Raw genomic sequence first — 23,243 nt, forward strand, 5'->3', positions numbered from 1 at the left:
AAGGTAAGTTCAAAGTGTGGATGGTGTTCATGGTGTAGTGGGCATGGTGGTGTTGGGTTGACGGTTGGACTCAATGATCTTAGAGGTCTTTTCCAACCTTAATGATTCTATGATTCTATGATTCTACGTTTGGAGCTCTCTCTTCAGGACACCCAACCATAGCAACAGGGGCATGTCAGAAGATCATTTAGATGGGATTTGGGCATTCTTCTAGCATCTTTTTTTTTTCTTTTTCTCTTTGAGCTAGAAAAAAAGTAGATTGAAAACTTGATTCTTTCTTCTGCCTAACGCGCTCTGTGGTGGCCGCTTTCCCTAAAATCCCGTGGCCAGTTATCCTCTCCAGACACCTTCTGAGGGATGTGGTTGACTGCTGTTGGGGCTAATGTTCTCCCTGGGGGAAAATGTTAGAATTGTTTGGTACAGCTCCGGGGTGGGAGCTGTATGAAAAATATTCCAGCTATCTCCGCAACAGAACATAAATGACCCAGCAAAACTGTGCGGTGGTGTGCTGTTTTCACTTCAGCCGAGACTTTGCCAGGCCTGCTTGCCCTAACCCACATGAATTGGACTTCTTAATATTGTGCTTTCCTAGAAACACACATCGTAAATGGTAATAGTGCATCGCATTGTTTATTTAGATTTACTCTGAAGGAATATTGAAAATCACATCATATTCATGTGACAGTAGTATCGCTAAACTTATAAGGAAATACGATCAGATTTTAGTTAAATAAAATTAACTGACAACCAGCAGCATTCACTGTCTCCGGTAACCCAAACAGCTTTAGTAAGCGTATTGATGAGATATCAGTGAAATTATTTCCCACAGGTGGTGTGGGAGGCCCGGTGCTGGTCTAGCGGAATGTGCGGGGGGGGAGGGGGGGGTGGGTGTGCTGCGGGGTCGTCCTGACCCCAGGCTGCCTTGCAGGGCTGAGGCAGAGGGACAGCCCGAGGGCTCTGGCGGGGCTGGCACCCAGCCTGAAAGCAAACACAGAGCCACCTCCTGCCAAGCAGCTCCTATCGTACCTCTGAAAGCAAAACTCAGCCTGCGTTGGCTCTATCAACAGCCCCCATCAAGAAAGTAAACCCGCGTGAAGCAACTGAAAATGTCCTGCCTGAGCAGCCGTCTGTTTCTTTTCTAACAAAGGAATAACCCTGGCCGCTGCGAATCCGTGGCAATGCGGTTCCTTGATCCCTCTGCGGAGAAAACTCTGTATTTCAACACAACAATATGCTGACAAGAAGTTTGTATTTTCAATTGCTTTGGTTTTATATAGCTTATATTTTATAACTTACAGCTGATTTAACTTAAAGTGCAGGAGGATTTTAAGAAAGAAACACATATTTTATCCACGTGTTCCGCAACTTTTTTTTAACCTGTTTCCCGTTTTCTGTGAAGCTCTGGAATGGCTCTTCTCCTCCTGTTACTGCATCTAAGTTTGCTGTGTTTGCGTTCAAACTGGGCACCAGAACATTAAATCGGTGAGCATTTTTATACTGGTTTGTTGGATTTTTTTCTATAACTCTTATTTTTATCTTCTAGGAGGAAATGTTTTCACTTGAAGAACAGTGGCCAGAATCTTGCCCCCAGTGGACAACCCCAACAGAGCCACCGATGCAACTGTACTCCGAGAACATGCGGGAAGGGAGCCAAAGGCTGAGGGTTAAACTGTAGGTGCTCTTTGCAGCGGCAGGAAGGAGAAAAGCTTTGCCAGAGGCATGAATGCTGACTTCTTAATGAGAAAAAGATGCAGTTAAGCAGCTGTGCCTCTGTGTAACACCCCACACCAGTTCTGGTGCCGTCAGTGGAAGGCTTTCTCTCATGTGCTGTGGGAGCTGCCAGTTGTTAGATTTTACACACATTGCCCTTCCAACCCTGATCATGCCTTTTCATCCTGTTACCTTGGCAGCCCTAACATACAACGTGTCCAGGAGCATGCCCTTCCAGATGATGAGTGGTCTTGCCCCGTTGGGGTGTTGCTGGAGTCATTGGAATTTGTCTCGGCTCTTACCACAAGGAACCTATGTTAAAGAGCAATTTAGAGTTATCTTCTCTTTCAGTGCTCTTTCCTCTTTCTTTCCTTTCTCCATGATTCTTGTCATAGTTACCCATTTATTTTCCTTTCATTTCCTTCTGTATTGTTGTTGAAACATCATTCTCTGATGCAGAAATTGTCAACGCTTTTTTCAAGCTTACTCATTTTTATTGTACCAGCTTTATAGAATCTGGCTTTCTATGTAAAATTTTGTTCTGGTTTTACTATAAATTAAAATGTCCTGGTCTCCAGAAAATCTCCAATTGCAAGCCAGAACTGTGACCATGCTATAAACTTAGAAAGCCTGTTGCCTAAGTGAGGTCATGGAGATGTCCATCTGGTTTGAAATCTAGATTAACTTGTGTATTAGTAGCAGCCTGCTGGGTCTGCTTGCTCTTGTTACTGAACACACACTGATTGTATATACTAATATATATTATTTCCCTTCCCCCTCTGCTCCAGGCCAGGAAAGAATAGCTTAATTTAGTGGATAAAGGCTATACACTCATGTACTTCAAGTTCCTAAGTGTCTACGGCTTCAGATAGTTGTGATACACCTTCTTTTGGTCATATTGCAGAGAATTTCCCTAAACATCTCTGATGCTCAAGACCAGCACTGGTTTCAAGAACAAGTCCATGTTTACTAAGGCAAATCCTGTTGGTTGAGGTACTGTCTAGTACCTCCAGTACCCTACAGACCTGAAAAAGCAGAAGACATCCATGTGAAGAATGGGTTCTAGTCCGAACCCATTGCTCCACCCCATTGCTGATGTGATTGTCTATAACTTGTGTTCACAAGCACTTTTTTACACATGTACATCATGTGGAATTTTAATTTTTTGTTTTCTCTCTTGGGGAGGGGATGTGGAATGCGTTTATCTGCAGATGAAACGGCTGCACGTATCCATCATGATTTCCCTCTCTACTGTATTCTTTGCATCGAGTTCTTAGTTGTCCTGTCTGCAAAAACATACTCTGTGGCCACCCTGGCCATCTCCTGGTTAAGGGCTGGCCAGCAGACAGCTGCTTGCTTGCTTTTTTTTTTTTCTGTCATTCCAGCTGCTTGGTAACGAGCATTGCCAGCTGAGGAGTTACTAGTCAGGCTGAGTGTCACAGCATGGCTCTATACCGAGTTCTGAATTTTACTGTAATCAAGAGAGAGGGATGTGTCTGGCTCCACCTCAAAGGCAGCCACTTCTTGTAAATCATCAAACAGGGACTGCAGCAAGTCGGGGGAAAAAAAGACACAATTAAGATGTAATGCCCTCAAAATTCAAGGAGCTTTGGCAGTCAATAAAGATTTAAATGGGAGTAAGGATGCTAAAAGAGGTTCTTTGTTGCTGCTGTGAAGACCTCAACCTTAATTTTTCTGCTCATGACATTAACAGCCAGCTTAATTTTTTGAACTGCCTTGTTGACACTGAAGCCCAGGAACTTTATAACCCAGTGATCTCCACAACAAACTGTAAAGACTCAAAATCCATTAGAAATCTTCAGGTTAGCAGCATGAAAACATAGGTCAAGATCCAATATGTGGAGAAAGCTGTTTCTGGTAAGGATATGACATAAATCATCAACTACTTGATTAATTCATACTCTCCATGTGGATCTCACTTCTTTTTGCTGCTAGGGGGTTTGTCTGGTTTTCACTTGCATGCCAGAAAGTAAATATTGGCAAGTTCAGGCCTTCACATCATCAGCTGTTTGGGATCCGTGTCTCTGTACTGTTAGCTCTATACAAAGAAATGACTTAGCTACCACTTATTGATTAATATGTAGGATTAATATATAGGATGAATTACAGCTTTACACTACATTCTAGTTTTGCCAATTGGCTGTTTAAACTAGAGGATTTATTAGTTCCTATTTATGCACAGCCACTTATTTATGGTGCTTGCTAATAAATAAGAAATTGGTGTCTTACTTGGCAGGGTTTGCTTTTTTCTTCTTTTGTTTTTAGGTTTTAAGCACAGGTATGTGGAACCACGACAAGTTTTCTCTGGTGGCATGGGTGGAGAGAAGGGAGAAAAGGAGCCGTACACCTGTTCAGCCATATCTCATGCTGGATTTTCTCTTGAGCTCAGATACTTTTGACACAGGATTACAAAATCATCCCGAGGGGAAACGCTAAAGTTTGCTGGTTTTCAGGCTGCTCTGGTGTTGGCTGAGATGAGCAATGCCTAGGTGCTGGTGAATCAGCTGGAGAAACGGAGGTATGAGTTGCCTTTTCCCTGACGTATGCTGGCTCAGGCAGACCTGGCACAGGGTTTTGTGCCAGATTACGGCACTTTGCGCCTGCTAAGATTTCTTCTTCCTGGAAAGAATTCAGATTTACTCATTTATAGTCAGATTTAGTCCTTCTAGGATAAGGCAAAAGGAGAGCTGAGGAACTGGCTATAGGCCAGCACCATCAACAGATGAGCCCTGGAGCTCATTACTGCAGCCATATACGAAAGAAAGAGGAAGGGCTGTTTGACAAACACCATGAGAAGTAAATTAGTGGTTTGCTTTCTCAGTAAATTGCATTTAAAAAGGCATTTCATTTACAGTATTAAACATTTCTTTGTGAAGCTGTTGTTCATGTGGAGAATACCCAACTCCACTGTAACTGAAGAGGTATTAAAATTTATGCCATGAATGGGGGCTGGAGACCCTCCATCCCATCTGGCTCTCCTTTTGGGATTTGGATTTAGGTATTTCTTTATGATCGCACCTCAGTTAAGTAGCTGAACAGACATGGTGGTGTTCTCCTAGAAAGCCCTGGAAGCTCTCAGCTAAGGTTTGCTGTGAGATGAGTTCAATAGTGCTTTTAAAACTTTTTTGCATTCAGTTTGAAAGCTGAAAATGCAGTTCTTCTGGAAAGTTCTCCTCTTCAGTGTGTTGGGCTCCATGCATGGATCTGACCCGTCCCTGCTGCTGTTTGCTGCGGAGCCAGAGACTTCCCTCCCAGCTCCGTCCTGCCCTCTGACACCCTCTCCCAGAGACCGGCAGGTGTGGATTCATTCAGAGGGATAATCCTCTGGTAGGAGAGAATTTTCCTTTTCTGCTGCTAGAGCAAAACAAAATATTGAAGGCAGTCAAAACTGAGACATAATTTTTGTGGTTTTCTTGTGCCTTTACTGGCAGCAAACCAACTCACGAGAGCTCGCTTTTAGGTCAGTATTCATCCAAATAGCTTTGTCTGCCTGGGGAGCTTTGCACCTGTGGCAGGGTACTAGAAGGACCTGAGGGAAGAAGGAAAAAAAGATCAATCCGAACCTGAGAAGAAGCACAAAAGAGAGGAGATCTTTTACATCCTAGAAGTATCACATCTGTAGGAATAACACCTATTAGCCCTCTTTCTGTGACTCTTGGAAAGGCTCAAGTTGGCAGTTTTTTCTCTTGCTACATCAAAAAAGATGGATCTCGGCAACCTGGTTTATAGTCTCTCTCTCCTTTTTTCATCTTTTCATCCCCAAAAGAAAATTGACGTGTTTTCTGTGGTGTGCTCAGTGACACAAAGACTATACCTAGCGTGCTGCACGCTAGCCATTCATTGTCTATGAGAGAAATCTTTGATCCTTAAAACCAAAGGGGCACAGTCTGTGCCCAGTCCTGAGTGTGACTGAATTGCAGAGACAGTGTCACAGTGCATGAGGATGGAAAGGATACCGGGCTGTTGAACAATATGGATTTATACTGGAGGAGAGTTTTGAAAAGGATGATGATGCAGATTAGCTATAACTGGCATTGAATATCAGCCTGTAATGTGGAAATCTTAGAAACTCAATATTTGATGAGATATTCTGAGGCCCAGACTAGCCTGGGAGGTGGATCTCCCTGCATGAAACACACCTTCCGTGCCCATATGTTGGCAGACATACGGGAGCGAATGCAGCCGGGCAGGGACGCACGTGTGCTCTGCAACACTGAGTGCAAAAAGGGAAATAACTTCCATGGGCAGAAGCACTGTCATATAGATGTAACTCTGTCCCCCCCCGTATATGCTGGCATATCTGAAATGCAAGAGGATTTTCAAACTAGATAAGGACTAGAAAACAGGAGTACCTCTGCTTTGATTAGTGCTTGGCTAAACGTAATGAAGAGAGAATGCGTGCTGAAGCGCCCAAGCACTCCTTGTTTGTTTAGATAGCTTGTCTTTATCTACTGAGTGAGAGAGTGGGTTTGTTCAGGCTCTCTTTCAGTGATGATGACAGGAAGGTATCACAAATTACACTCTAAATTATAATGGCTAAAAACTCGCTAATTATCTAGGTCTGAAATTAATTAAACCTCTGCCTTTTCAGATCCTGACCCAGTTGCCTGTTGGTGGTTTGTTTTTTTATTTTTTTTCCTTCCCTGCTGCTCACACCTGTTTTCTGTAGCTTCAGTCCTGGATATTGTCTGCTTTCAGGTCTTGGATGGTGCACCAAACTGCTTTAAATCTGGGCTTTCCTGGAGATCCCCTTCCCCATACATCTCCGCCCTGCCTGGCGAACCTGTTTTGGGTCTCAAATGCACAAGAGTCCCTTACAATTCATAAAGAGTCAGTTGCAACTCACCAAGCTGTCTTAACTTGTCCAGAGATGACAGGAAAATGTTCAGGGCTATTTCCCCCCTGCCCAGTTGTCCCGGCTTCGGCTGGGATAGGGTTAAATTTCTTCCTAGTGCTGTGTTTTGGATTTAGTATGAGGAGAATGTTGATAACACACTGATGTTTTCAGTTGCTGCTAAGTGCCCTCCTAGTCCAAGGACAGCTCCCGTGCCTACTGACTGAGCTAGGTACACAAGATGGGAGGGAACATAATCAGGACAGCCAGCCCAGCTGGCTAATGGGGTATTCCATACCATGTGACGTCATGCTTAGTATATGAAGGGTAGGCGTGATCCAGGAAGTACCGATCGCTACTTGGTTATCGGTCAGCGCGGGTGGTGAGCAATTGCATTGTGCATCACTCATTTTGTATATTTTGTCATTATCATTATTATTTTCCCTTTTTCTGTTCTATTAAACTGTCCTCATCTCAACCCACGAGTTTTTCTCACTCTTACCCTTCCGATTCTCTCCCCGTCCCACTGGGGGGGGCGGGGGGAGTGAGTGAGCGGCTGCGTGGTATTTGGCTGCCTGCCAGGTTAAACCACGACACCAGTACAAGGCTGGTCACCATGACAAACAAAACTTGCACTGTGGCTTGAAATGCTAACCTCAGATCAGTCCCGTGCGTTTATTCTGACCCGTGAAGGAATGCAGTAACGAAATCGGTACGCACGTGGTGCTAGTGCTGCTGCTGTAAGCCTGCTCTCAGGGGCAGATCTTGCCCCTCCTGCAGTGCCCTGCTCACTGGGAGAAACTCGGGGAGCCCAGGCTGGCCGCCCCAGCCCTCCGCCTCCTGAGCCAGTGGACCCCAGGGAGCCAGCACCCGGCCGCTGACTATGTTGCAGATCTGGGATGACTGAATCCAACTTCAGGGTGTCAAGTGGCATTCTCCTGGAGACCAACGAAGGGTTTCTCTCAGATACCTTTTAAACAACGATAGGTATTCAAGGTTCATCAGTCCTTGGGAGTTTATTGATGGCTTCAATGCATAGGAGTACCTAGAGAATCCCTACCCCATCTGCTCTACAGGGCCCTGCTGATTGACTGTCCTGTTGTATTTACCACAGAGTCTGGAAAAGTGCACGCTACTATGGTTTTCAGGAAATTTTTTTCTAAGAGTAGGAGAGTGGCTCTCTAGTGAGGTACTGGGATGGCCTGGAGAGATACAAGCCACCTTGGTGGTTACCACCTTGAGTAATTCTGCTGCTTCTTAGAAATAATGGTCATAGAAGTTGACAAAGCATGCATAACAAATGCTTCATTTTGAAAACTGTACTGCTTACAGTTAAGTTGTCTGTGCACTATGAAAGTGCAATTTCCTGTAGAAATTCATGAAGGACATAAAACAAACTCCACAGTGATCATACAGAGTCCACCCAGTTATCACTGTTCTAGATGAAACACGAAAATAGGGTGCTGTGTTAGGAGTATGAGGAGCTGTTGATGGATGCTAACTGGGAAGCTTAAGGTAACTGAATGATACCTGCTTAAATGAAGCCTGCAGGCTGTGTTGTGGAGATCATCAGTGACAGCAAGAGATGGAGAATCACTGAGAAGGGTTAAAGTTCACAAACTTTCAGAATTCTTTAAAACCCCTGCCAGTTGCTAACTGTTTGAGCAGTTGACGAGAGCATGCTATCACAGATCCCTTGCCTTCTGCTTTGAGGAAAAGCCTATGGTTTTGGACATATGCCTTCTCGCATTCTTATAAATCACTTCCCATGTCTTAAGGTGCACAGAAGCACAGCAAGAGTATTGTTGTTGGAACAATGTTTTTTATTTATAAGTTGAATTTGCAGTATATTCTGTATACTATATTAATTTTTAATATAACGGAGAGTGGTCCACTGGCAGAGAAATGGCAGTACTAATAAATGCACTGTGGTTACTTCCACTATTTTTAGTGACTTCTTAGTATTTTAATGATGTAGATGATTTCTCTTTGTGGGAAATATCAGGGATAGCACAGGACTTTTCCTGCAGGGCACTGAATAAGAGTGTGTAGGTGTATGGAAGTACAATCACCACAATGGTTTTGGTATTCCTCCAGGGATTTCTGTATTTGTAAAATACATGCCAGAGAATTTGCCTGTGGGCCAGAGGAAGACAACAACTTCTTACCTAAATGACGACAACATTACCTAAATGTGGGGTTTATTTGAGAAAATTCATAAATATTTGTGATTTTTTAAAATTGCAGAGAAGAGAATTTCCCTAAATATTTACACATAGGTGAAAATGGAACAAAAATTATATAAACCCCACATACCTATAAAAGAAAAAGCCAACAACAAACTTTAATTTCTAAATAGTGAAAACAGTTTGATATACTTGGAGCTTTTGGCTTACCACAAAACAACGGTGACCTGTCTTTCCTCTTGAGAGCCTTGTGAAGAACCCTAAGGTATTACTCGAAGTGCTGGAAGACCAGAGGTGATAATTCTTGCCTCCACGTTGGAAAGATTTGTTTCCAGCATTGGAAAGCAAGGGATCCATGCAGCAGCCTGATATTTTCACAGTGATAGAAGTTTTCCAGAGAATGGAAAAATAGAGGAAAATAGAGACAGAAAGAGAAGAGTTCATAGGAGGGTGTGGTAGAAGGAATGAAAGGAATGATGGAGAATGCTGTCCAACTCTACCCATTCCTACCCATCTTTACCCTATTCTGGTATGGGCTTCTTGTTTGAACATGCACATCTTCTCTTACACACGTTTCCTAGTTATAGACCTCCTTACAACCTTTTTACCAGCCCAGATTTGAAGCTTGTCTATACTTTTGCCTACCTCTTGGATAAATGACATCAACTTCTGGTTGGAGCCTTCCATGATGTTACCAATTATTTTCTTGCTTTTTCCTTTTTTTTCTTTACCCTCAAGCTCATCATATTTTAAGCATGTGGCAGTGGTAGTTAGTGGAGAACACCTCAGGTGCAGACTTGAAGACAAAACTGCAAGCATCTATGGTTTATTGTTCAATTAACAGGCAAATAGGCAGAGAAGTACCAGGAGCTAATATTGTTTAATTTCCTGTTATGCGTGACTGCTGAGGGTGAGAAAAACATTATTTACAACAAAGATACTGTTATAAACTACATTACAAGGTCAGAGTATATTTGCAATAATAAATTTTATGTTAATGCTATATTACACTAGATATTGGCTGATCCAGCAGCAGTGTCATCCAACATCATCCCAACATTTTGCTTATGCAGTGTGATAACATTTGAGCCCCAAACTCCCAATGTTCCAAATGTAATGGACATCATCTGTTTGACAGGTTCCTGTTGTGCTGTGCTTCAAAGGTGCTTTCATCTAGATGCAGCTGCTCAGTTAACAGGACACCAGCTGTGCTTTTCTCCTTCTGCATCTTCTATCAGCAACACATTTCAATGAGCACCCCAGCAGGCAGAATACTTGGGATGTGATGAACCAAGCAGATGAATGTGACTCAGGTAATAAAGGACTTCGTAGAGTGCACTTCGTGTTAAGACACGAACTGAAACAATAAAACTTTGTGCAGATTAGATAGATCTAAATTAGATGTTCAGAAGTGCTATTTTAGGATTCTTTCTGCTAATGTGTGTGGTTCTTTTGGTATTGAAGGAAAAAAGACCCATTTGGACCTAAATAAATAAATCAATAAATAAACAAATGCACATTCATTTATTTATTATTTTATTTTACACTAGCATTCTTGGCAGCCTTGGGTCAGCCCAGTAGTGCTTGCAGTTAATTAGGAGGGCTATTGGAGCACAGTTTCCAGGTTAGTTTTATCCAAAAGGGATCTAGATTGCATGGTCCAAAACCTCCAGGATGCAAAACATTGTGAAGACAATTGGGAGATTTACCTCTAAGGGAAATTCTGATCCAAACTAAAACTCTTTTAGCGACTCCCTTTGGTTTTTAAAGCACCTGAGTTAACATCTATATTTGAGTTAATTACCTGTGGTTTTCTCTTTTTACAGCGTAACTGAAATGTAACTGAAAATTAATTGATATTTAATTTATATTTATTTTCTGTCTGAAGAGTTCAAATACTTGTTTACCAATGTAAACATTTGGGCATTTTGAACCCAAAAGAATAAATCTGATCTTGCCAGATTTATTAGTAGTTTAATTTTTTTTCTGTCTTTAGGATGCTTTGTCTTCTTTGAAAGCAATGTTATCAACTGAGGAGAAATATAAGGGCACTCCTCTATGGTTATAGTTGGTAAATTCTGGTCTCCAGCCAAGCAAAAACGACTTCTACTTTTAGCTGAGCTATTGTGGTCATACTTATGGTCATAGTATTAATGAAAGTGACTTGGGGAATAACCTTAATGTCAAATATGTGCATGCCAAATATGTGCATCAATCCAACATGGAGCAGTTTCAAACCTTGCAGATCTCATGAATCTTTACTGGTGTCTGTACAGCACAGAGATCCACAGACTAGAGCCAGCCTGAGTTAACAAATGTGCAACTACATTAATGTTTTGGGTTTTCTGAAGTTAATCTCTTGGTTATCCCCATTTACTGCAGGAAAGGGCAAAATTGGTTTCTTTCGATCGGTAGCACATCCGTGCTACAGGAGCTCATGTGATGTGCTTGAACTGCTATTGGGCATTCAGTCCATGGGACCAGACTAGAGCTAGTCCAAAGGAAGCTCTCATGCAATATGAACATCAGGTCCTTAGGAGCTCCTGTTACATCATAGCGCTTAATAATGTAGACACAAAAGTGCATTACAGCTAGATGGATTCCCAAGACAAGTAGGGTTGCGTGGTGCCACATGTGAAGGAACAAAAATGGCTGGGAAAAAAAATGTAAATGCAAATAGCCTTCCCTCGCAGCCTTCCCTCAAGCCTTCTCTTGGTCTATTTTAATAAATTCTCTAGAGCTCATGCCACAGGGTATCAGAGTAAGCCTACAGCTGAAAATCCCAATACTATAAGACTGAATATAGCTACTCTTGTGTATATATACAGTCTCCTGCAGATGCATATTTGATCTCTGGTGCGGGAGATTTAAAATCCTCTGTGCTGGCCTGTTCCAGTGTTTTGCCAACTTGAAAATTATGCTCCAAAACAGCTCACTTAAAACATCTCTAATGCAAATGAGGATAATTTTTGTCATGTTAAGCATCCTCTGATGCTAGCACCCCACAGACTGGGATCAGATCCCTGTAGGTAGGAACATAATTATCTTGTCATCTTTCAATCTAACCTTTTCTACACCACATCTCAAATCCATCGACGTCTCCTTACAGGTCCCTGGTTTTTAAGCTCTAGTCATTGCTAACAATCTACTTTGGGTTCTTAGTTTGTCTACATCTTTCTTAAAGTTCAGCATCCAAAAGCAGACACAGTGTTTTAGCTGAGGCATTCCTAATGTCACTGAGACACTGAAGGTTACTCACTAGAGAAGATGCTTTTCAATTAATTTTGTATTATATTATGTTGTTTCTTCTAGAATGTAATTCCTTAGCCGGCTGTTGAGGATATAGAATCATAGAATCATAGAATGGTTTGGGTTGGAAGGGGCTTTTAAAGGTGTCGTGGTTTAACCTGGCAGCAGCCAAATACCACGCAGCCGCTCGCTTACCCCCCCTGCCGGGTGGGATGGGGGAGAGAATCAGAAGGGTAAAAGTGAGAAAAACTCGTGGGTTGAGATAAAGACAGTTTAATAGGGAAAGCAAAAGCCGCGCACGCAAGCAAAGCAAAACAAGGAATTCATTCACCACTTCCCATCGGCAGGCAGGTGTTCAGCCATCGCCAGGAAAGCAGGGCTCCATCACGCGTAACGGTTACTTGGGAAGACACACGCCATCACTCCGAACATCCCCCCTCCTTCTTCTTCACCCAGCCTTATATGCTGAGCATGACGTCATATGGTATGGAATAGCCTATTGGCCAGCTGGGCCAGCCACCCTGGCCACACTCCCTCCCAGCCCCCTGCACATCTGGCAGGACATGGGAAGATGAAAAGTCCTTGACTAGCGTAAACAATACCTAGCAACAACCAAAACATCAGCGTGTCATCAACATTATTCTCACACTACATCCAAAACACAGCACTATACCAGTTAATAGGAAGAAAATCAACTCCATCCCAGCCAAAACCAGGACAAAAGGCCATCTAGTCCAACCCCCCTGCAATAAGCAGGGACATCTTCAACTAGATCAGGTTGCTCAGAGCCACATCCAACCTGACCTTGAATGTTTCCAGGGATGGGGCATCTACCACCTCTCTGGCAACCTGTTCCAGTGTTTCACCACCCTCATGGGAAAAAAATTCTTCCTTATATCTAGGCTAAACCTACCCTCTTTTCGTTTAAAACCATTCCATCTTGTCCTAGCGCTACAGGCCCTGCTAAAAAGCCCATCCCCATCTTTCTTTTAAGCCCCCTTAAGTATTGAAAGACCACAATAAAGTGTCCCCGAAGCCTCCTCTTTCCAGGCTGAACAACTCCAACTCTCTCAGCCTTTCTTCATAGGAGAGGTGTTCCAGCCCTCTGATCGTCTTCGTGGCCCTCCTCTGAACCTGCTCCAACAGGTCCATGTGTTTCTTGTGCTGAGGGCTCCAGAGCTGGACACAGTACTTCAGGTGGGGTCTCAGCAAAGCAGAGTAGAGGGGCAGAATCACCTCCCTCAACTTGCTGGCCACGCTTCTTTTGATGCAGCCCAGGATACAGTTGGCTTTCTGGGCTGCGAGCGCACATTGTTGGCTCACGTCCAGCTTTTTGTCCACCAGTACCCCCAAGTCCTTCTCAGCAGGGCTGCTCTCAATCCCTTCATCCCTCAGCCTGTATTGATCCTGGGAGTTGCCCCGACCCACGTGCAGGACCTCACACTTGGCCTTGTTGAACCTCATGAGGTTCACATGGGCCCACTTCTTGAGCTTGTCCAAGTCCCTCTGGATGGCACCCCATCCCTCAGGCGTGTCAAGCACCACTCAGCTTGGTGTCATCTGCAAACTTGCCGAAGGTGCACTTGATCCCACTGTCTGTGTCACTGATGAAGATATTATACAGTACCAGTCCCAATATAGACCCCTGCGGGACACCACTCGTCACCGATCTCCATCTGGACATTGAGCTGTTGACCTCTGCGACCATCCAACCAATTCCTCATCCATCGGACAGTCCACCCATCAAATCTGTATCTCTCCAATTTAGAAAGAAGGATGTTGTGGGGGAGCATGTCAAAGGCCTTTCAGAAGTCTAGATAGACGACATCCATAGCTCTTCCCTTGTCCACTGATGTAGTCACTCCATCATAGAAGGCCACCAGGTTGGTCAGGCAGGACTCGCCCTTGGTGAAGCCATGCTGGCTGTCTCGAATCTCCTCCCTGTCCTCCATGTGCCTTAGCACAGGTTCTAGGAGGATCTGTTCCATGATCTTCCCAGGCACAGAGGTGAGGCTGACAGGTCGGTAGCTCCTCTTTTCTACACTTTTTAAAAATGTGTGCAATGTTTCCCTTTTTCCAGTCACCGGGGACTTCAGCTGACTGCTATCACTTTTCAAATATTATGAAGAGTAGCTTGGCAACTACATCAGCCAATTCCCTCAGGACTCTGGGATGCATCTTGTCAGGTCCCATAGACTTATGTATGTTCAGGTTCCTCAGGTAGTCATGAACCTGATCTGCTCTGACAGTGGGAGGGACTTTGCTCCCCCAGTTCCTGTCTTGGAATTTTGCTTTCCTAAAATTCAGTGTCCTGACTTTACTCTTCGTCTGATCCATCCCCCAGGACTGCGAACTCCACGAGTGTGAGAATCAGAGGGAGATCGCTCTGGAGTCATATATGCTCAGACTCTAAAAAGAAGCCACTTTTAGAGCCCTGCCTATAGCATAACCTTAATACCTGCCTCCAAAGAGTATTCCAATGATAAATTAGTACTTGCAAAAGACCCAGAATTGAAAAGCACTTCACAAGTACCAGGCACTAGTGATAAAAATTACCAAGTCCTCCATTACTCTGCTATTTCCTGTGACTGAAACAGGTGCACGCGATTGTATGGATTTATTTTTAATCTTTCCTGGCTGAAACAGATGGAATCTCTGCAGAGCACCATCACTGTTTAAGAGACGTCTTCCCCCAACTTTGATTACTTTGAAAAACTAAACTTCTGATGGGGGAAAACAAAACCTAATTCAAAGCCTAGATACTTATGGGGCTTTTTATTTCTTCCTCTCTAGTTTGACAGAGACTTCAACCTGCTAATACTTAAATATTTTGCAAATTAGGCCCTGAGTATCTCATTTTCTACAGGAAAACATTCAATTTTAATTATACAGCTGAACGTGAAAGCCTGTCTAGCTCTAAGCAACGAGACAGTCTGCAGCTCTGATTAGCCACCCAAGCATAAGCATTTTGCAGCTTTGATTACTCATCCAGTTAGGAAGAGTTTCTAGTTCTAATACAGAAAGATGATATTTTGCAGTAAAATTAAGGCAAAACTTTGATTTGAAAATGACAGAGATGAAGGCTTATTTCCTCTTCTAGAGAGACCTTTGATGCTACACCATGGAGAATTAAATATATTGACTCTACTGTAGAGAAAGCTACAGCAGCTTTTGCTGTAGGAGATTCATCTGTTGAAGTTGAATTTGTCATAGGCAACTGCATCATATTTCTAAAAGTTCTAGAAATGACACCAGAAATTCTAGTTGGCATTCAGTGCTGCTGAGACCTGCCCACGTTAAGAGACTTTAAATTTCAGATTTAAAGAGATTTTTGTTTCAAATACAGGTTGGATTCTCCCTAATGAACACAGGCCTCTGCTTTTCTGTGGGAGGATGGGGGATGTGATCTCTTGAGCTCCATGACTGCTCAGGAGCAGTTAGGAATCTCTCACATCACCTTGTGTTCCCTTTGCAAATACTGTAAATGAAGCAGGTACCTTCCCTGCTTTGTACTAGTCACCTTTCTACAGTACCCTTCTCTTCTACCTACAGCAACATACAACATGCCTTCTTGCTCAGGGAGTTCAGTGTCTCCCCTTAGGGTCAGTGAGACTTTTTTTTTTGAATCTGCACTTTCATCCAAGGTGAGGCTACTAAGGGGATGACAAATTGAGGATGCTGCAGGTTATAATTATATTGAATTAAATACCATAATATTATATGATTAAAAAGCATTTTACTCTAGGACAAAAAAAAAGGCATGAAGTATAAGATAAAGAAAATTGTGATCATGAAAAAAGGAAAGGACAGGAAAGTAAACAAATAAATAACTGATAAACAGCTAGACATTGGGGATGAAATCTTTTTTTGAGCCTATTGACATTAATTGCCAGAATACTACTTTAAACACTGCCTTCATTAAGAAAATGGTTGTTACACCTGCCTAGTTACTATCCCTCCTGTTACAAGTAGGGTAGTTCTGTCTATTAAATCTTAAGATTTGGCTTTGACCTGAACGATTCTTTCAAATTATTTAGTGTTTCCCATAGTCAAATCATTCCTTGCTCTCCTTACTGAGAGTTTTCTGCATCTAGAAGGAAGTGTGGCAATCTTGTTGAATGTTATCTTCAGCCTACCTAAATTACAGGTGAACAACTTCTCATCTGTACCCGTACTTCACTGACCTTGAAATCATAGCAGAGCTTTCTGAACACATATGGAGAGAGGTAATGAGAACTTCAGGCAGGACTTTCACTTACAGACCCAGAAATATGTGGAAAGTCTGGCCTTTGTACCAAACAAAGAGGTTGGATCAAGTCTCAAGAGAGTACATTAAATGCTTGAAAAATTAGTTTCAAACTTAAAGCAATCTTCAGTTTGCTCCGAATCTTCAGTTATGTTATGAATTTAGGAAAGACTTGCTTTTTCTAAGCAACTGTCCCCAGAGTTTTGAGCATAAATATCAACCTCTCATCTAGACATACATGAAACAATCCACTGAAGAAACATAATCAATTATTGTTGGCAATGATTGCGTGAGATTTATGATTCCTTTGAACATGTCATAGGGTATGCCTTCAACAACTGTGCAGTCAAGATCACATCATTGTCACACTCTTTTATGATAAACTTAATTTGCTCTTGGGTCAGTGCCAGTTGCAGTTATCAAACCTAGCATCTTCCCAGCTTCTGAAAGTTGATCTGATTTACAAAGAAACAAAACCAGCCCAAATCCCCTTCAGCAAGACTACTCATTAATAGTATCCCATGCACATGAGCTGTCACTCATTCAGAGTGGATAGTTTGACTCTCCATAATAAGATGTTTCCTCTCATTTCTTATGTACTTAGAGGATTATCAAATTAATTGACAATGCTGACATTTATCAGTATTATCATTGGCATCTTAATTTTCACCAAGTGAAAAGAAGGGCAGGAGTTTGCACTTTGAAGCTGCTGATTCTTTCTGTCTGAAAAATCAGATAAACACTGATGCCTTTATAATTAACGAATGTGCTCCTCAAAACTAGAAAAGTCAAGGTTTATTTTTTCTTCTATCGAGCCTCATGTGTCAGAGAGAAATTGAGATGTGTCTGGGACTCCTTGTTAGCTCTCTATGTTACCAACAGGGTATGGTCCTCTACCACTGGGAAGCTGCTGATGTAGTTGACAGCTTCCACCTCCTCTAATTTTAAATTTATTAAACTGCAGAAGTGCTTTGCAATTTCCAGAACTCAGTCCTTCTTCATCAAGTTCTGTTGGGCCGGCTTGGACCTCTCAGCTTCTCCATCCTGGGATACAGCAGGGAAATCTATGCAGCTCCACATGCCGGGCCCCTAGTCCAGCGGAAACATGCAGGTGGGTCACAGGATGCCCCACCTGAGTCTCCATCAGGAGTAAGGTCCACACCATTAGGCTGTGTCTTTGGTGGCATAGCTTCTCTGAGAGCCTCCTTGCTGGAAGGCGAGCCTCATAGCCACATGGCACTTCAGTGTCTCTGCTGCATGGCTCCATGTACTGCAACATGCTCATCACCTGTAGATGACTGTAGATCACCAGAGCTGGGAAAAGTTCAAGTACCTTGAGGGGGGACAGGAAAGAAAGATTAACTGAATTAATTTAATGCATAATATGTAAAACTTGTTACAGCTTTATTGCGTCCTCAGGGCTTGCAGTACCAGGAGGTGACTCACAGGTCTTTACCCACAACAGCTTTCCCTGTGCATTGAAACCACCACATAGAATCACATCCGAAATAAAACACCTTTTTCTCAATGTGACCGAGGTGTAATTAGCAAACAAAGTGTAGTATGAAGCATACAGTAGCCCCTTCCTCAGTATTGTTGCAAAGCACAGAACTACTGCAAGTACTTGATGGCTTTCCCCACTAATGTAGTATTGTCTTTATTTTATTACTCACTGGGAGTTATTCTCTAGTAGTTGAGTAATGCTTTTAGATCCTGAGCCTAAAACCACCTACTGCCAGGTCTAATGCTTACTCCCTAGCTACATCCATTTAGTTGTCCGGGAAAATTCACCACTGCACGGCGCGTGAAGGCAAGTACAGGATCTAGCATTGCAGATGGTAATAACAACTCTAAATTTTCAGTTTATTTTGCTATTCTACATTTTTGAGATGCTAAAAAGGTATTATTACTTGAAGAAAGCAATTTCTTCACTATCCAGTTGTTTGCTCAGAACACATCTGCTGTTTATCTGTTGTGAAAGAGCCTGCCTATAATCAGAGACGCTCCTTGACCAGTCCTCAGGCTGAGCTACTAAAGAAGCAGTGGCAGCTGAAGGGAGGGAAAGGGAGCTGGAAGTGGCGCATCTTGTGATGGACTCTGGTATCTTTAAGGCCTTGGGGAGCTAGGTCCAGAGACTCTTGTTTTCTCAGAGTAAGTTTGTAAGTTCTGAACTGTGTTCTTGATATAAAATTCAGATTAAAAAATATTTCATATCAAGCTTTATCTTCTGTTTTCATGTGGCATTATTAAAGGAGACATAATGCAGTGCAATCTTGTTGTTTCCCTTGCTCCAGCACTTTGCATTTCTGAAACTACTCATCCTGAAAGACAAATGCTATGCCACACAAACCTTCCGCTGCTTTCTTTCATTCGTACTACCAGCTGGATCAACTGTAGGAATAATTACTCTATGCATAAGTAATTAATACTGTATCTTTCAACCAAGTTCTGAAGCTCAGAAAATCTCAAACCAATTTTTGTTCTATTTCTATTTATTGGTGAAATTGATGGTAACAGATGTAGAAGCAGAAGGTGGTTTTGCCTTGCCCTTCCATTCCTGATCAGTAAAACATGCCTCTAGTTTTCAATTAATTTCAATTAATTTTCAATTAATTTAATCAAGTGAAAGACTATGAAAAATGACATTCTGAAGGTTGTAGCAATGATGGATTAGATTGGTACAGCTCCTAGTCATGCTGGCAGGGAATGATTCATGTGACATTCTCTCTTCATGTCACAAAAATTACATTTTATGTTTTAAATCCCTTAGTCATTCTGTGAAAGACGACACAGTAACACATCACTTTAACCTTTACAGTGGTTTATAATTTAATCAGAGAGAAAATTCCCCACTCTCCCTCCCAATATTTGTCTCTCTTTTACAGACTTGCTACCTGGGGAAAATAAGCAGCAAGAATAACCGTACCAATGATCAGCACTTCTATTACTCCTCTCCCAAAGGAGCTTTGCAAACTTTAAGTACTCAAACCTCATAAAGACACAATCCCCATTAATGCAAGGCACCTGTTGATTAGCCATACGCTTTGCAATTCATACCTTAGCCTGTTCCAGCCACATTATTGGGAAATAAACAACTCAAGAAAAGAAGTGAAATAAAACCTAGGACTTAAATAAATACTTTTTAAGTATTAGAAACTTTCATTAGAAAATGAATGTACAAACTGGGAGAAATTTTTTTGTTGGATGTAATCCAAAGGCACTAAGAAGACTGAAAACTTTAACTGGAAGAAGAATTTGTGTGCAAATACAACTGCCTCATCCGACATCAGGAAAACCCTCTGTGAAGTTGATTTCTTCCATATCTTTGACAGACAGGGCTCCCTCCACTTCCCCCACCCCGGTGACCTGCGGCAATGCTTTGGAGGCAGTCCCTGCTCTGCGGCGTGGGGCCGAGGGACATGGGCAGTCCGGCCACTGCAGCCCTCCTTGTGCTGGCAGCTCCAAACTGGGGTCGAGGGTGGATGCAGCAAGCTGCCTGCGTGTCTGGTTATAAATGTGTTGTGTGCCTTCACCACAGGCTCAGCCTCAGCCTCTCTCTGCTTGTGCTGTGGCAATAAGTGCCGTAAAGACCAGGAGCTGCCCAGTGACTGTGATAACTGGAACATAAAACAGCAGAGAGATAAGTGGCACTCATGGAAATCAATCTTCAAAGACAGTTTTTGCATGGAGGGTTCCCATAAAGACTCACTGACTTACAACCATAGTGGCAGAGAGCACACGCTGTGGGATACTGCCCCTGCAATGTCCTTATTGATGCCAAAATCAAGAAGGTTATATCTTTCACGAAAATGAGGCATACGATTTACCACAGACATCTACCTGCCAAGTGTAAGCCTTGTACAAAATCAGTCTCTTAAAACAGCAGCTTCACAAGGGAGCGATGTTCTGGAGAGCAGAAGGGACACTTGGCTTGTGAGGGCTTGTACTAGTTTTTATGTTCTTTAAGAGTTTCACTATTTTATCTTCGTGAACTAAGGGAGCCAACCGATGTCAGAAATCAAACTCCAACTCCCTCCCAGCCCCCAAACCATGAAATGGGATTTGTAACTTGAACAGCACAGTTAGGGAATAATAAATGGCCTAAAGCAAAAGGGAAAGGATGCATTAGATAGCATCCTTTGGGGGAAAAAAAATCCTTCTGACAACAGACTAAAGAGAAAAACATCTTCACTTCGAAGTCTGGAGATTGAATCCCTGCTGCAGAGCTCAGAGGTTACTTGTTGTTCATTTCTCTTATGGATGTCAATGTATGTGGATTAAACCCACTGTTAATAAACATAAGTTTTAGTGGTTAGCCTTACAAGATATACATTATGAATTTGCATTTAGCTGCCTTGCTGATGGCAGCTCTCCTACATATGCAGTCTGTTCACTTGGGTTTACTGAGGGATATCACTTCAAAGAGTGTCTTTTGAATACTGAAATAGAAGGAATTAAAAGAACTTATTTCCCATTTGAGGTATTTTTCGATGCAGTCTTTTATTTCCCACTGTGTATCTAACACATTCATGTAGACTTGCTGCTTCTGGCACAGAATTAGAGATTAGATTTCTGAAATACTGACAGAAGTCCAGCTTTTTTGCTAAAAACATAATCAGAAAAATCTGACTTCTGAGAGCTTTTATTAAGTGGGAAGAGAGAATTCATCCAGTGTCTTCTCTTGTTGTGATAGTTGTCCCCAGGATGAGATTAGTGTTTAGGACTAAGATGCCATCAGGCTTGAAAAGTCTGCAATGTCTTATTACTGGGACAAGAGCAGAAAGTAAGCCCTTATTTCAGATTTAGTCTTACATTTTAACATAAGATGAAGTTTTCTCTCTCTCATCTATTGTTTGTGATAGGTGATAGGCTTCTCATGAATGGTGTGGAGAAGAATTCAGAGGTGGCCTAATGAGTACCAGCTGATTTAAGAACAGAAACAGGTGAAGGGAATTGTGAGCAGACGTGATCGTTGCCGGAAGGAAGGTATAAGAGAGGCAATGGAGAGAGACAGGGGAGAGAGGTGCAATGGAGAGAGAGATGGGAGGGCTGCTCTGGTATGATAAAGGCTGTGCACGTATGCCGTAACAATTGGTACCCGAACAGGGACTGAAAGAAGAAAACCTGAAGAAAGAAGGTCTTGGAGAAAGAAAATAGAAATATCCAGTGGTGAGCCCTGCTGAACTGCAAAAGCTGTTGAAAAGAAAGAGGAAAAAAGCCGTTGAAAGGAAACGGGATAGAAGCTGTTGAAAAGAAAGAGGAAAAAAGCCGTTGAAAGGAAATAGGATAAAAGAAAAAGGAAACAGATACAGAGGTGAGCAGCCGCGGGGAAGTTATATGAACTTTATACATTAGTCATGGGGCAGTCGGCATCTCAGTAGAAGAACTGCAGAAGAGGAAAACTTTGCAATTAGAAGTTCTAGAAGGAATATTGTGTGTATACAGCTCTGCAGAAGTTGTGTCCTGCAGAGCAGGTGTTGCAAAACGTGGCTGATTCAGCAATTCTGGAGGGAAAATCAAAACATAAGAAAGATTCATTTGAACTTGCGCCAACGGTGGATGAAGCTTTACAGCAACATAGGCTAAAGATGAACTTGTTCTAGTGAATGTAATGGCAGCAATTCTGGAGGGAAAATCAAAAGATAAGAAAGGTTTATTTGAACTTGCGCCAACGGTGGATGAAGTTTTGCAGCGATAGAGGCTAAAGCACCATTTGTTCCCACCCTCCCCCCCCAAGAAGATCTGCTGCAGGGATTTGTACCCACACACACACATATCAGTGATGTTCTAGAGGAAAGTGAACTGTGTGATGGAGAATAGGAAAAAGAATTAGAAATGTTAAGTTTGTGTAAGGAGGTATACAAATCAATAAAAGAATATGGGTTATGGAGAATAGGAAAAAGAATTAGAAATGTTAACTTTGTCTACCGTATGAGGTGATTAAGGAGGTATGCAAATCAATAAAAGAATATGGGTCACAGGTTTCATTTGAATATGAGCTTGTTCTAGTGAACATAATGAACAATTTGGCAATTGAGAACAAAAAAGGGGGTGATGTGGAGAATCATAGAATCATACAGGTTGGAAAAGACCTCTAAGATCATCGAGTCCAACCATCAACCCAACACCACCATGCCCACTAAACCATGTTCTTAAGGGCCTCATCTACACATCTTTTAAATACTTCCAGGGATGGTGACTCCACCACTTCCCTGGGCAGCCTGTTCCAAGGCCTGACCACTCTTTCAGTAAAGAAATTTCTCCTAATGTCCAATCTAAACCTCCCTTGGCGCAACTTGAGGCCATTTCCTCTTGTCCTATCGCTAGTTACTTGGCAGAAGAGACCAACACCCACCTCGCTACAACCTCCTTTCAGGTAGTTGTAGAGTGTGATGAGGTCTCCCCTCAGCCTCCTCTTCTCCAGACTAAACAACCCCAGTTCCCTCAGCCACTCCTCATAAGGCTTGTGCTCCAGACCCTTCACCAGCTTCGTTGCCCTCCTCTGGACACGCTCCAGCACCTCCATGTCCTTCTTGTAGTGAGGGGCCCAAAACTGAACACAGTATTCGAGGTGCGGCCTCACCAGTGCCGAGTACAGGGGCACGATCACCTCCCTACTCCTGCTGGCCACACTATTCCTGATACAGGCCAGGATGCTATTGGCCTTCTTGGCCACCTGGGCACACTGCCGGCTCATGTTCATCTGGCTGTCAATCAGCACCCCCAGGTCCTCTTCCTCTGGGCAGCTTTCCAGCCACTCTTCCCCAAGCCTGAAGCATTGCATGGGGTTGTTGTGGCCGAAGTGCAGGACCCGGCACTTGGCCTTGTTGAACCTCATACAGTTGGCCTCGGCCCATCGATCCAGCCTGTCCAGGTCCCTCTGCAGAGCCTTCCTACCCTCCAGCAGATCAACACTCCCGCCCAGCTTGGTGTCATCTGCAAACTTACTGAGGGAGCACTCAATCCTCTCATCCAGATCATTGATAAAGATATTGAA

General features: G+C 42.8%; 1 long non-coding RNA gene across 1 annotated transcript; it reads left to right on the plus strand.

Annotated features, from left to right (window-relative positions):
* Positions 1-1,456: 1,456 nt before the first annotated feature.
* LOC142079824 (uncharacterized) lies at positions 1,457-19,364 on the plus strand. The gene is made up of 3 exons (XR_012672793.1): positions 1,457-1,482; positions 9,890-10,064; positions 19,132-19,364. It is a non-coding gene; the product is annotated as an uncharacterized LOC142079824 (long non-coding RNA).
* The last annotated feature ends 3,879 nt before the right edge of the window (positions 19,365-23,243 follow it).

The sequence above is a fragment of the Calonectris borealis genome, chromosome 2 (assembly GCF_964195595.1).
Source record: "Calonectris borealis chromosome 2, bCalBor7.hap1.2, whole genome shotgun sequence".
NCBI classification, from domain to species: domain Eukaryota; kingdom Metazoa; phylum Chordata; class Aves; order Procellariiformes; family Procellariidae; genus Calonectris; species Calonectris borealis.